Here is a 15,967-nt window from a genome sequence, read left to right as displayed (position 1 = left end):
GGATTATTTTAAACGTTGCTTGCATACCTGAAATCGGTAATCAGCGATCCTTAGTGATCAAGCAAGTTATTTTTGAACTGCGGGAGGCCTGCAAGAATCCGGAAGTGCGTTCCTCTGGGCAAGGTGGAAACAGAGTGAGGTGAGAGGTGTGGTTTCGTGAGTGTGCACGAGCTCGGCAGATAACGGACAGCGTCGCTAGTTGGAGGAGGTATTGTTCAAGTGTTCAAATGTGTGTGAAATCATAAGGGACTTATCTGCTAAGGTCATCAGTCCCTAAGCTTACACACTACTTAACGTAAATTATCCTATGGACAAACACACACACCCATGCTCGAAGGAGGACTCGAACCTCCGCCGGGACCGGAGGAGGTATTCAGTGAACGAAACGGACTGCGGAGGTTTAGCTGAAGCCGAAGATTTATGTTTGTTTTCGCGAAAACTTTCGAGCTGATATGTCTCTTCTCTTTTGACCAGTTGGCTTTGAATTATTTCCTGCTTCATTGCTCTCCAGATTATCGATGGAAGCTTCAAGGATCCAGCAAAAGGGCAATGTGTGATTTACGGAACTTTGCACTCCAGCAGTCTGATTGCGGAATCTACTGGGCTTGGATTATTAACTTTGGATTTCTGACAAGTTCAACCCTGTGACGCGGGTGAACGCGAGGCTGGCGGCCCTTATTTAGACTGATTCAATAAGGAAGCAGAGCAGAGACTCAGTCCGATTCGTCAAATAAACGTTTCCGAGTAGATCTGCGGACTAATACGTCGCGTAATTTGTCTGGCTAAAGCACGTTTGCACACGCGCACTTTCCGTACGCACTAGGTTCATGCACCTGATGTACGAAGAGGCGGGTGGGCACACAGTGATTTGTGCCCACAGACCACCGTGCAGGAGCCTTCTCTTCCCAAATGGGGAGACACGTACGCCTGTCTGCGGTTCTCTTCGTTCGGTGCTTTGTTTTGCTTCGTCTCACTGCTAAACCATCCTGTTTTTCGCGCGACTACAAATTTACCTTTCGGCAGCACTAGGCCTGAGTGGTCTAATAAAAAACACATGGAAGTTGACGAGTATTGTCGTGAATTTTCTTGCTTGTGATTGCTTACTTCGCGGATTACGAAGACATAAAGTAACAAATTGCAGTCTACAGTTTCACAAAACAGGATAATCTGGAAACAACACAGGAAAACCTGAATAAAATAGCTCCGATGAATAATTACATGTTGAAAAAGAGAAGTAGTTCTGAGACTCTTGATGTGCCGAGGGCTTCCTCGTTCCTTTGCGAGATGCTTTAATTTCTAAATAGTTAGCATCGATGAGAGCAAATAAAAGAACATTGAATGTGCAACTGTAATTGAAACAGCGTCTTTCGTCGCATGGGTACTACAGTCCAGGTTTACCACCCAAAGCCCCCAACCAGCGCGGGAAATTATACCTTACTTCAAAATCTCGCGCGACATCCAACTGCTCTTCTCTAAAGTTTAGAGACTGAGGGTAAACAAAAAAAAAAAAAAAAACTAAAGAATGTAAGTAACCGCTTTTGACAAAATAAGACGCTTCTGCATCTCCTGGCACACATACTAAAAGTAAGACTGAAATAACTGTTTCCTTTTACAAAGAAAGAAACATTAAGTGCCATCAATCTAGTTTAATGTAGTTTTCAACAGATTTCACTACAGCCTGAAATACTATGGCACGGGGTTCGATTTCCATGCGTAGATACCTTGAACTGGAACTCAGGTAATTGTCCCCAGCAGCAAGATTTACTGTGTCAGAGCCAACATAATCGCCACTGGAATAGCGCCTCTGGATCTGTATTTTCCTTCTTTATCAGTGACGAGACAGGCTGAAGTATACTTCGAAACCACGAGTACAGTTACTGTTAGACGCAATATTCGTTGCCGTCTTTATCTCATCCACAACGCTCACTCATCACGCAAAAAGTGCTATTTGTAACAGTACTTCATGTTCTTTTTACGATTTCGTTTTCGTCTCACACTATACGGCTGCGACGACATTGCTGTTAGCGAAGCTGACGTCTTTGGAACAACGTGCGTGGTTCCGTCTAGGTGCAAATGGAATCGCCGGCCGGGGTGGCCGAGCGGTTCTAGGCGCTTCAGTCTGGAACCGCGCGACCGTTACGGTCGCAGGTTCGAATCCTGCCTCGGGCATGGATGTGTGTGATGTCCTTAGGTTAGTTAGGTTTAGGTAGTTCTAAGTCCTAGTGGACTGATGACCTCAGAAGTTAAGTCCCATAGTGCTCAGAGCCATTTGAACTTTTTTTTTTTCAAATGGAATCAATCGTGTACAGATGTCGACAAGGAAGAGAGCACCTACATGCATGCCTCTTCTTGCGTGTGAGGAAATGGAAATGTCGTGTGGCTAGTCTCTGAGCGGAGAAAATCTCCGACCCAGACGGGAATCGAACCCGGGTCGTTAGGCATGACATTCCGTCGCGCGGACCACTCAGCTAACAGGGGGGGGGGGGGGGGGGGGGACGCGTGTGAGGAAAACACAGGCGCACGGTGACCGGGTGTTAACGTTCCTTAAGACGCCCTCTCACGGGACGAGAAAGCGTTCGAGGACGACGTACAGGTGATTTTTGTGACCTCAACCGTGGAATATCATGTTCCACATAATTATTTCGTTGCTTCAAAGACTGAAGAAGAACAAATCAGGGTTTTGCTTAGTGGAGAACAAGACAATGAGGTGCAAGATAGCGTTCTACGTCACAAGCAGAACTTTGGAGACTCCATATTGGACTTAGGTGTTTGCAGGTGAAGCTCATATTTGATGGGTTTCGTATTATAACTTACGTCCTATGAATGTGTGCTGTTTCGCAGCACCAGCACATTGAAGATCTGTCGAAAAGGCGACTTTTTTTATTCGACTTCCTGTATCTGTATTCCATTGTTTTTATAACTTGCGCGTTATGAATGCCGTTTAAGGCAACGGTACATAGGAGATTCATTAAAAACACGTTGTTGTCTGTGCGATTTGTTGTAATTAAATGTTAGTGAATAGGATATTGGCGATTGAAGCCTTCGAAGCATTGTAACATAAAAAGCTTGATCATATTTGTATGATTTCAGCCTAATGGTTCAAATGGCTCTGAGCACTATGGGACTTAACATCTATGGTCATCAGTCCCCTAGAACTTAGAACTACGTAAACCTAACTAACCTAAGGACAGCACACAACACCCAGCCATCACGAGGCAGAGAAAATCCCTGACCCCGCCGGGAATCGAACCCGGGAACCCGGGCGTGGGAAGCGAGAACGCTACCGCACGACCACGAGATGCGGGCTCAGCCTAATGTAGTTCACAGAGGCGTGGAGTAACGAAGTGAGTGTAGCTAGTTTGCGTCCTGCTATTCTATATCCAAAATTTTTTCATCTTCACTTTTTCCAAAATGGGTCTTTTTTATTAAATTAATAAAAGTATGTTATGTAATGTTCAATGCTATGTAAATACACTGCTCAAAAGAATTAGTAGAACATGACTTTGAACGTCTGCCATACTTCACTGAGCAATAATTACCAAATTATACCTTTATCTTTCACAAATTAAGTACACAACAAAAGATCGTTATATCCTCGATCGTTTGCATAAAAACAACTGAAATGTCTGACAAGTGCCGAAAACAAAGTGGAAACAATCAATCATCCCGTGATCCTGGGAGCTTTACATTGGACTTTAAGAGCTTCAATAACGTGTATACCCTCCGTGAGCGTTTATCACTGTCTGACACCCACATGGCAGTCTCCGTGTTATAAGTCTACGGAGGTCACCCTGTGGTATTCGTTCCCATTCTTCGAGAAGAGCCCATCAGAGTTACTGGACAGTCTATGATGGAATAGGACGACTACGAATACCTCTCTACAGCATGTCCCACATGTGCACGATGGGGCTTAGTTCGGCACTCAACGCCAGTCATTCCATTACTTCCACGTTCAGGATTCGCAAGATATGCCCGCTGACCGCCACATAGGCCTTGGAATTAGAAGGAGTTCAGGGCCACTACCGTATGCGGTAGCTACTACATGGTTCAATAAGATTTGTTCGATAAACTGCCTGGTGGTAAGGCAACCATGGACAAAGATAAGATCCGTGTGGCTGTCAACATTGAACTCGCCCAACAACATCATAGAACTTCTGACGGCATTTACCACGTACCGCTCACCACGGGTCTCCGCACAGAAACATGGCCATATCTGAACTTGTCTTGCATGACACGTTTCTTGCGAGACAAAGTTGCCAGTTGTCATGGGAACGGTAGAACTGAAGGATATCTAGATCATAAGGTCCTTTCTCGTAACCTGTTCATTACAGTCTGACCGGACACAGCGTCTCCAGTGGCCCTTCTGAGATCGTCTAGCACTGTTTTGGCGGTATCTGTACAACGGCGGGTCCATTAAAAAAATGAACAGGCTATAGTGGTACGCTGATGTGTCTAGAAATGGTAAGTGGTACGCAGAGACAAGAAGTCTGGCAACCCTGGAACTAGGATTTTACTAAAAAGTGTGAGTGATGAAATTTTTTTTATCTTATGTGGAGGGCTGTCTTAAATTCGCGCTTTTTGTAATGAAGCTTTAATAAGATGACTGAGAATGGAACTTTCTGCCTTGTGACATGTTCATGGATACAGAAGGTTTTATTTATCTGTACTACAGACAGAACAATACCAGCAGAATATGGACAAGGGAGAATGGAACTTTCTGCCTTGTGACATGTTCATGGATACAGAAGGTTTTATATATCTGTACTACCGACAGAACAATATCAGTAGAATATGGACAAGGGAGGAAATGTGCGTTTTATTAGAGCCCAAGAACAATTTTACAGCCGTCCATTTTCGTAAGTAGAGCGAGCTGCAGATAGCCGACAAGTGCCGCTGGAGAGCGTTGCGCTCGTAAATCACGATGATGAGCACGTTCCGGGAGATGTACCATCTCGTTCCTAAGCATACACCAACCTCGATGGAAACCACGTCTGGCGTGCTTGACGATGAGAAACACGTTCCGTGTAACGACGGCTTTACGGAAGCGTGGATTCTTCCCGCCGCTGCGATTACGTCTTTGGCGTGGCGTCACGGCAGGCCCTAGGCCGGACGAAATGAACGTTTCAGTAGCTCAGCTGTTGGTGCAAAAAGTCTTGCAATGTGCTTGTTTTGCAGCTCGTTTCATGTAGCCGCACCTCACGCTGCAAAAACGAGGGCGGCCCTCGGCCTGCCCACAGGCTCACGGCGGCGACACTTTGTAAGCGGCTCGCTCGCACAGTTTTTCAGCACCCGCATCGCTAATGACGACAGCAGATTTATGACGCCTGCGGCTCTGTTCGCGGTGCACGCACCATCACCTCCGGCGACAGCTGTACGGCGCCGCCACGCACTTCCCACGCCGTGATAATTCCGATGCCTAGGTACGACTCGCGTTCACGAGTTCGCAGAAGCAGATTCAATTCCAATAATTCTGGAACTTGGATGGCGAAGTCTAAGGAGATGACGGCCATGGCCGCGCGAGCAGGTAGCGAGGACCGACATGGCGATGAAGCGGAGCGCTGTGAGGAAAGGAGAGAAGATGGAGGTATCCGGCTCTGTACCAAACGTCCAAGTCCTCATCTGATCGCCATCTCAGTTCAGTACAACAGTACAGCAGTCTGCACTGGCTCCAAGTGTTAGAAACCAAGCCCGTGTCATCTGGTCATGAGCTGAAACTGAGTGCCAAACGCAGAAACATCTGCATGCCTAGACATGACCTCAGCGGAGGAAGATTGGTCGTATAAACATATAAATTTCATATAATAATACTAGAAAATAAATGACACAGAATTATTACAACGTCATAAACATATAAGAAAGCATAGACTATTTGACTGTATTGAGACTACTGACCCGTCCCGGCTTCGCAAGGGTAGCAATAAGTCTCTACGGCCGGACGACTGGTCTGCCATAGCGGTAGCAAATTATGCACACAGACCTCTCTCATGAATCATTTAATACTGAGGAAAATATCCAATTCCCTACAGTAGTTCATGAGATTAACCTTAATAGGGACAGGAAAAGACGTCGGTGGACTTTAAATTACACAGAGTGTTCAAAAAATTGTTCAAATGGCTCTGAGCACTATGGGACTTCACTTCTGAGGTCATCAGTCCCCCATAACTTAGAACTACTTAAAGCTAACTAACCTATGGACATTACACACATCCGTGACCGAGGCAGGATTCGAACCTGCGACCGTAGCGGTCACGCGGTTCCAAACTGAAGCGCCTAGAACCGCTCGGCCACCCAGGCCGGCTATACAGAGTGTCCCAGGAAGAATGGTCAGTATTCAGTGAAATGACAGGAACGACAGTTCGAAGCAAAAACATCTAGTAAACATTGACTCTAAAATGGATATCTTAGAGTTACGAGAACTTGGTCATCTTTGCTGTAGCGAAACACGTCTGTTTTACTCAACAGCTGCTTAGACCTCTTTGGATGTACACACTCTTAAGACTCGCCATAAAGGAATTGTCCGAATGGGGCGGAGATCGGTAGATGTGATGTACATGAACAGACAAAAAATGAATACAACTTCAGGCAAATTGGATCATTCATTCAATAAAAAGAGCTTCACAAATTGAGCAAGTCAATAGCGCGCTGGTGCACCTCTGGGCCTTATGCAAGTAGTTATTCGGCTTGGCATTAATTGACAGAGTTGTTGTGTGTCCTTCTGAGGGATATCGTGGCAAACTGGCGTGTTAGATCATCAGAATCCCGAACTGGTTAAGGGCTATGCCCATAATCCTCGAAACATTCTCAGTTAGGGAGATCCGTCGGCCTTGCTGGCCCAGATATGATTGACAAGCACGGTGACAAACAGTAGAAACTCTCGCCGTGTGTGGGCTATGAAATGAAATGGCCCCCGAGACTGTCACTCCTGGTTGTCGGGAAGTATGGCAGGAGATACATTCATATTCCACCGCTGTCTGGAGTGCTTCTAGACACGTCTTCGTTCGTCTTCGGGGCTAATTTCGAAGCGTGACTCGTCACTGATTCAGTTCTACTACAGCCAATGAGATTCCAGGCCGAATGTGCCCGAGACCACGGCAAATGATGTTGTTGGTGTAGAGAGGTCAATGATAGTCGCCGTGCGCTCGGGTCCCATTCTGTGAACTCACCCTCCCTCTCCCTACTGATGATCCTCGTGCTCACTGAAGCACCAGTTGCACGTCGGATCGATGATAATAGTGAATCCGGGGCTCTAAGTCTCTCTTCGACGATTGCTCGGACCTCCTGTTCCGTCGTCTATCTTGGTTAACCGCTTCCTTCTGGACGCTGTGCTGGGCCATGGTTCGCTCATTCCTGCCAACATCCTCGAACAGTGGCATCGCTCCTATTCGAACCTCGAGCGATTCGCCGATTACTCCTGCCAGCTTCTTTGAGTCCCCTCTAAAATGCTGACACCTGCTTATGTTGTTCAAGCGCCTGTCCAACTGAGTACACCAAATGAAATACGCAAAAACTTTGTCCTGGAATCGACAAGTCCCCTGCTTACTATACTTGCTAGGTGGGCCGTATAATTGCACAGCAGTGTCACACATTCATCCATCGGCCGCCAAGGTTTATAATTCTGCATTTTCCACCGATACCTGCATGAAAATGAGTTTGTGACCAATATACGTAGCTCCTCGGTCGCACGTCGTTTTTAAGGTTCCGTGGAACGCTTTGTTGTGCATCTGTCTGTCTGACTGTCTGTCCCACTGTTGAAAACCCTTTTTCTCAGGAACGGGCAGACGCATTGCCACATACTGAAATGTACGGTTCCTTGCCGGTGTAAAAAATCGAAGTCAGTGCAATCAAAAGATATGGCCATTTATGTCACATATTTTAAAACTCGCATTCTCACTTTTCAGAACCTATAGGGTACCTTCTTTTGGCTTAGAATCAAGAAATTTTGCGAAAAGGAGGGTTTCACAGTACAACAAAAGGCAAAAAAAATCTTAAAACTGTAAATCTGTAATTACATCATACAAAAAAATATTCCTTTTGCATTTTTTGTTATCGGACGCCAGTCTTGAAATTAAAGCAATCAGTAGTTCTGCATTCAGGCTGACTGGGTCGCAATGGTGAAAGTCAAAAGTCAGGCAAGCTATGACTTGATTGCTCACATGACGCGTTTCAGAATCTATCAATCATCAGATATGCATGAGCGATTATTGTACGTAGATATGCCGTTTCAAGTTGTTTATGAAAGAGACATCGCAGACCAGTCCGAAGCGAGCCATATGAGCAATAAAGTAATTTCTTGTCTGATATTTGACTTTTAACATTGCGACCCAGTCAGCCTGAATGCAGAGCTACTGATTATTGTAATAATAGTGGCCAGCCTCCTGCATGACTGTTTGTCACATTTATATTATGGAAATCAAAACATTCTCTAAAATATTGGAATCCCTTGGACCGGTATCTTGTCAGTATCAGTGTCAATAAAAGGCAAAAATGGTCGAGATTCTCGATTCCCGGAATGGATAAATTCTCTACATACATAACTGAGTATGTGTTAAACCCTTAGTGCGCGAGTCCTACTGGCACATGGCAATTTATTGTGCCAGAGTGTATCTTACAGCCTATGTTTATTAGACAATGTTTTTTTCCTGTTTTAGTCCATGCTACCACCTTCCAAAATATGGAAATCAAAGAGCTTGCAAAAGAAGAGATTTATTTCACAGTATCTAAATGAGGATGTGCTCATACCTCTTAGCATATGCATTTTAGAGGCCAAATTTATTGACTATGTACGTATTTATTGACGTACATGTAGTTTTAGCGTGTATCGTATTTCTAACGTATTTACAATATACTGACACACCAGTTAGTCACTATCATACTACTTTAAGACATGTAGTTCTAGTTTACTAAAACGTTAAAATAGCTAGGTAGCAGAATTTATTTAAAATACATTAAAAATTTCACTATAGGATGTAACACGACCTGCCCCAGCACCTCAGCAGCAGCAGCAGCTCATAAAGCAATTCCAGAAAAAAATGAAAAACAAATAAATAACTGCAATAACTTTGTTAAAGTCTCTCCATGTATGTCAATACTGGGAAATTTAGTGAAAAATGGATCTGAAGAGGCATTTTCACATTATCCTTCTGCTAAGCGCTTCCCATATCTTCTGAATAAGGGCAAAGAGGAGTAATTCTCAGTCAGGCACAAAGAAGGAATTAATTTAAATGAAAATTTGTTTCTGCCATCACATGTTGTGCAGTTAATGTGTATCAACTGTGTATCTGATCTGTCAAATAAAGCATTTCAAGCAAATTGTGTTGTGTTTCATTCAAATGGATGCACTACAGTATTGAGCACAAATAAAATTCTGTATTTTGAAAGATTCTGTCGCCAAACTAAATTCATCCAAAGCTGATCAAGGGTTATCAGGAGTTATCCGTGAAGTCACTGTCAAAAAGTTTGTTTTATGTAATAGAAAGTGCATTTCCAATGCAAACATTTTTTTATTAGTAAAAGGCGCAACTTAACCTGCACTGCCCTTGGTCTGCTACTGCGAAAAGACGTCTGCACTGTTCACCAAGACCAGCTACGTAAATAAACAATTCTCCACCTGAAGGTGTCAGCCATCGAAATGTGAGGTGGCAAAATAAACATGTGACTGGCGCACAAACTGTTTTATTTTCATTATTAATGCTTATTTTCTCCTGCACAGCAGGCCAGGTAATGAAAACTGGATGTATGGAAGCAGAATGGTTAGTCTATACTGACAGGCGTAGTCCATTTAGTGCTGCAGTAAGACTACGAAGGAAACAGCAGTCTTAAAGTTTGTGACGTGTTTCTGGGAACTGTTTGAGACAGAGAAAAAAACAGGCAACAGACTGATGTGTGTACACATGAAGGTATCACATATAAAAATATCTGCACTTATATCCGTTACACACTGTATTACTATGCAAATTTTTACTCATTATTTGATAAATGAACCGATTGATGATAGTGAAACATTACCTACACTACTGGCCATTGAAATTGCTACATCACGAAGATGACGTGCTACAGACGCGAAATTTAACTGACGGGAAGAAGATGCTGTGATATGCAAATGATTAGCTTATCAGAGCATTCACAAAAGGTTGGCGCCGGTGGCCACACCTACAACGTGCTGAAATGAGGAAAGTTTCCAACCGATTTCTCATACACAAAGAGCAGTTGACCGTCGTTGCCTGGTGAAACGTTGTTGTGATGCCTCGTGTAAGGAGGAGAAATGCGTATCATCACGTTTCCGACTTTGATAAAGGTCGGATTGTAGGCTATCGCGATTGCGGTTTATCGTATCGCGACATTGCTGCTCGCATTGGTCGACATCCAATGACTGTTAGCAGAATATGGAATCGGTGGGTTCAGGAGGGTAATACGGAACGCCGTGCTGGATCCCAACGGCCTCGTATCACTAGCAGTCGAGATGACAGGCATCTTATTCGCTTGGCTGTAACGGATCGTGCAGCCACGTCTCGATCCCTGAGTCAACACATGGGGACGTTTACAAGACAACAACCATCTGCACGAATAGTTCGACGTCGTTTGCAGCAGCATGGACTATGAGCTCGGAGACCATGGCTGCGGTTACCCTTGACGCTGCATCACAGACAGGAGCGCCTGCGATGGTGTACTCAACGACGAACCTGGGTGCACGAATGGGAAACCGTCATTTTTTCGGATGAATCCAGGTTCTGTTTACAGCATCATGATGGTCGGATCCGTGTTTGGCGATATCGCGGTGAACGCACATTGGAAGCGTGTATTCGTCATCGCCATACTGGCGTGTCACCCGGCGTGACGGTCGCAGGTTCGAATCCTGCCTCGGGCATGGATGTGTGTGATGTCCTTAGGTTAGTTAGGTTTAATTAGTTCTAAGTTCTAGTCGACTGATGACCTCAGAAGTTAAGTCGCATAGTGCTCAGAGCCATTTGAACTATTTTTTGAACCCGGCGTGATTGTATGGGGTGCCACTGGTTACACGCCTCGGTCACCTCTTGTTCGCATTGACGGCACTTTGAACAGTGCACGTTACATTTCAGATGTGTTACGACCCGTGGCTCTACCCTTCATTCGATCCCTGCGAAAACCTACATTTCAGCAGGATAATGCACGCCCGCATGCTGCAGGTCCTGTACGGGCCTTTCTGGATACAGAAAATGTTCGACTGCTGCCCTGGCCAGCACATTCTCCAGATCTTTCACCAACTGAAAACGTCTGGTCAATGGTGACCGAGCAACTGTCTCGTCACAATACGCCAGTCACTACTCTTGATGAATTATGGTATCGTGTTGAAGTTGCATGGGCAGCTGTACCTGTACACGCCATCCAAGCTCTGTTTGACTCAATGCCTAGGCGTATCAAGGCCATTATTACGGCCAGAGGTGGTTGTTGTGGGTACTGATTTCTCAGGGCCTATGCACCCAAATTGCGTGACAATGTAATCACATGTCAGTTCTAGTATAATATATTTGTCTAATGAATACCCGTTTATCATCTGCATTTCTTCTTGGTGTAGCAATTTTAATGGCCAATAGTGTAAATGTGTGGGTGCTAAAGATAAAGAATTTATGTTTGCTCAGTGTATTACAATTCTAGACAGTTACTGGAGTGAGTTAGTGCAACTGCTGCGTACAGGCGGGCCCGCCACGCTCAGTGGTGGCGGTGTCGGCCAGGGGTGGAATTCCCTTGCGTGGCCGTGTCGCGTCCAGCTGCGGCCGCCGCAGAGCGTGGACAGACCCTCGACCAGGCGGCGCCCCGCGGCGCCTCACCCCCGCCCCCCTGTCATTATGCCGCCCACACCGCCCCCACCCCCGCCATTACGCTTGCAGCGGTCTCCCTCTCCCCTTCAGACCGCAGCGGCTGTCTTCCGCCCACACTGCTGCCGCCCCACGAGTTACTGAGCGCTGTGCTGTAACTGCCGCGGAGTTCCTCTACAGAAACAATCACGCGCCCTGTTCACGCGATCTCGTAATTTGCTGAACTGATCTACATGGAGCGATACACTAATACCGGTGTTACAGCGGTTGGACAAAAATATGGAAAGACAGCGAGAGATGCATGCTTGAAAATAAAAGCAGGCGCTAGCAAGTCTGCAGGTGGTGCTGTTGTATTTGACCACGAAAGGCAGCTGTGCATTGCCCTCGTTGCAAGTGCCAGTCGTGTCAGAAGTGTTCTGCGTGGCTGTGTATGCTTTGCCTTGGAGATGACTTCGAATGTTGGTAAATTGTTGGAGCTTGTACGGTGGCTGCTTCCGTAACAAAGGCAGACAAATGGTTTGATGAAACTTCCTGCAAGATTAAAACTGTATGCCGGACCGAGATTCGAACTCGGGACCTTTGCCTTTCGCGGGCAAGTGCTCTACCAACTGAGCTACCCAAGCACGACTCACGCCCCGTCCTCACAGCTTTACTTCTGCCAGTACCTCGTCTCCTACCTTCCAAACTTTACAGAAGCTCTCCTGCGAACCTTGCAGAACTAGCACTCCTGAAAGAAAGGATATTGCGGAGACTCCGCGAAAGGCAAAGGTCAAGAGTTCGAGTCTCGGTCAGGCACACTGTTTTAATCTGCCAGGAAGTTTCATATCAGCGCACAATCCGCTGCAGAGTGAAAATCTCATTCTGGAAACGGTTTGATGTTACAAGAGCTACCGTACCGAAGATTTACACCGCGTACAGGGAACGCTGTAAAACATCCGTCAAGTCACAGCGCGGACGAAAGAGAAGGACGGTCATTGAAGAGGATTGTGACGAGAAGGAAGAGGGGGAAGCCTGCAGAGGTGACTGCAGGACCAAATGTCGCATTTGCGGACCCTCTCAGAACCAAAACAACATCAAGGGAGCTCTGTAAGCAGAGAATTGCAGGACTAGTTGGAATTCCAAAACCATTCAACAGTGATGCAAATGGCCGTAACAGAAAAACGTGCTGCCGATGACATAGAAGCCGGGCTGTGGAGCAATGGAAGGTTGTCATTTGGTCGAGTGACTCTTGTTTCACACAGTTTTCAATTCTGGCCGAGTTTACGACCCAAAAGTGAAACATGTCGCACGGGTCCCGTGGTTACTGGGCCTCGTCGCCTTACAGCCAAGAATTATGAGACCATTTTGCCCGATCATCAAATGGTATAATGTATGTTCCCCATTGGTGATGCTGTGTTCCAAAACTATACGGCCCCTGTTCACACATCTCACACCGTCTAGGACTACTCATGTGAGCACGAGGACGATTTGTCGTGTCTCCCCTGGCCACCGCAGTCTCCAGATCTCAATATTATTGAGCCTTTGTCGTCTGCGTTGGGGAGAAGGGTGCGTGGTTGCTATCCACCTACCTCCATCACCGCTACTACAACTTCCCACTATTTTGGATGAAGAAAGGTATAAGGTTCTTTTGAAACCATACAAAATTCTGTATTTATCCAATCAGAGACGGCCTGAAGCTGTTTTAAAAGCCACTGGTGTTCCTGCTCCATATTAGGCATGGTAATGTGTTGAGTTTTTGGCGTTTCCATATTTTTGTCCACCTCCTATATTCTGTGAGCAGCTTCGTTTCTGTAGACTTCGGTATTACATTTACCCAATTTCTTTTTATTTCCTGAAAGCATATTTACGCTTCTGATCTTTAGCTTTGTCTTAGCACGCAACAAAACAGAATAATAAGAAAATATACAGGGTGGTCGGGACCGGGACAAATATCTCACGAAATAAGCGTCAAACGAAAAAACTACAAAGAACGAAACTTGTCTAGCTTGAAGGGGGAAACCAGATGGCGCTATGGTTGGCCCGCTACATGGAGCTGCCATAGGTAAACGGATATCAACTGCGCTTTTTAAAAATAGGAACGCCCATTTTTTATTACAGAAATGATAAGTTCACAAAGGTACATGTATCACATTGGAACAACTGAAATAAAATGTTCAAACGTACCTACGTTCTGTATTTTAATTTAAAAAAACCTACCTGTTACCAACTGTTCGTCTAAAATTGTGAGTTGTATGTTTGTGACTATTACAGCGCCATCTATCACAAAGCGAAAAAAGTGGTCCAACTAAAACATTCATATTTCTTTACGTACTACACGAATATGTAATAAAAATGAGGGTTCCTATTAAAAAAAATGCAGTAGATATCCGTTTGACCTATGGCAGCGCCATGTAGCGGACCAACCATAGCGCCATCTGGTTTCCCCCTTCAAGCTAGACCAGTTTCGTTCTTTGAAGTTTTTTCGTTTGACGCTTATTTCGTGAGATATTTTGCCCGGTCACTATCAATGGACGGCCCTGTATAGGCAAATCGAAAAAAAACTAATCGCTACAGTCTGGAACCACGCGACCGCTACGGTCGCAGGTTCGAATCCTGCCTCGGGCGTGGATGTGTGTGATGCCCTTAGGTTAGTTAGGTTTAAGTAGTTCTAAGTTCTAGGGGACTGATGACGTCAGAAGTTAAGTCCCCAAGTGCTCATAGCCATTTGAACCATTTGAACTAATCGCTGTGCGCCTAACATACCCCACATTATTGAAGAATAGCGACGTGACCAAGCAATTCAAGCGTGTGGGAACAAATTCGATTATGCACAGGATCACGCGATCACCAGTGGACCACCACTGCCGCTGAAAACCGATCGGAAGCGGCGAGAAACATATTGTGCTTAATGCTTTCGACTAGGTTTTAGGGGGAAAAAATCCTTTTTCCCGCAGTTCGGCAGATCCAAAAATTCGCCGTCTGAATTTACTAGAATTTCTATGTGAAGTGTACTAGATGCGTGTAAAAAGGCCCTTTATTGATCTGCTGTTAGAGATGCGTTCGTGTTGAGACCGTTGGGGAGGTGACGTGCGAGCCCTGAGACCGTAACATACACTACTGGCCATTAAAAAATTGCTACACCAAGAAGAAATGCAGATGATAAACGGGTATTCATTCGACAAATATATTATACTAGAACTGACATGTGATTACATTTTCACGCAATTTGGGTGCATAGATCCTGAGAAATCAGTACCCAGAACAACCGCCTCTGGCCGTAATAACGGCCGTGATAAGCCGGGGCATTGTGTCAAACAGAGCTTGGATGGCGTGTACAGGTACAGCTGCCCATGCAGCTTCAACATGACACCACAGTTCATCAAGAGTAGCGACTGGCGTATTGTGGCGAGCCAGTTGCTCGGCCGCCATTGACCAGACGTTTTCAATGGGTGAGAGATCTGGAGAATGTGCTGGCCAGGACAGCAGTCGAACATTTACTGTATCCAGAAAGTCCCGTACAGGACCTGCAACATGCGGTCGTGCATTACCCTCCTGAAGTGTAGGGTTTCGCAGGGATCGAATGAAGGGTAGAGCCATGGGTCGTAACATATCTGGAATGTAACAACGTCCATTGTTCAAAGTGCCGTCAATGCGAACAAGAGGTGACCGAGACGTGTAACCAATGGCACCCCATACCATCACGCCGAGTGACATGCCAGTATGGCGATGACGAATACACGCTTCCAATGTGCGTTCACCGCGGAGTCGCCAAACGCGGATGCGCCCATCATGATGCTGTAAACAGAACCTGATTCATCCAACAACACGACGTTTTGCCATTCGTGCACCCAGGTTCTTCGTCGAGTACACCATCGCAGGCGCTCCTGTCTGTGATGCAGCGTCAAGGGTAACCGTAGCCATGGTCTCCGAGCTGATAGTCCACGCTGCTGCAAACGTCGTCGAACTATTCGTGCAGATGGTTGTTGTCTTGTAAACGTCCCCATCTGTTGACGTGGCTGCACGATCCGTTACAGCCATGCGGATAAGATGCCTGTCATCTGGACTGCTAGTGATACGAGGCCATTGGGATCCAGCACGGCGTTCCGTATTACCCTCCTGGACCCACCGATTCCATATTCTGCTGAGTCATTGTATCTCGACCAACGCGAGCAGCAATGTCGCGATACGATAAACCG

General features: G+C 45.8%; 1 protein-coding gene and 1 non-coding gene across 3 annotated transcripts in view; both read right to left on the bottom strand.

Moving 5' to 3' along the window:
• The window catches only part of LOC126236416 (extracellular sulfatase SULF-1 homolog), a 799,264-nt gene that overhangs the window by 484,423 nt on the left and 298,874 nt on the right, over positions 1–15,967 (bottom strand). The gene's annotated exons all lie outside the window — the stretch shown is intronic.
• Positions 12,342–12,416, bottom strand: Trnas-cga (transfer RNA serine (anticodon CGA)). The gene has a single exon. It is a non-coding gene; the product is annotated as a tRNA-Ser (tRNA).

The sequence above is a fragment of the Schistocerca nitens genome, chromosome 2 (assembly GCF_023898315.1).
Source record: "Schistocerca nitens isolate TAMUIC-IGC-003100 chromosome 2, iqSchNite1.1, whole genome shotgun sequence".
In the NCBI taxonomy this organism is placed as follows: domain Eukaryota; kingdom Metazoa; phylum Arthropoda; class Insecta; order Orthoptera; family Acrididae; genus Schistocerca; species Schistocerca nitens.
The sequence above is the reverse complement of the archived record's forward strand: the minus strand, read 5'-3'. Positions and strand labels throughout refer to the sequence as shown.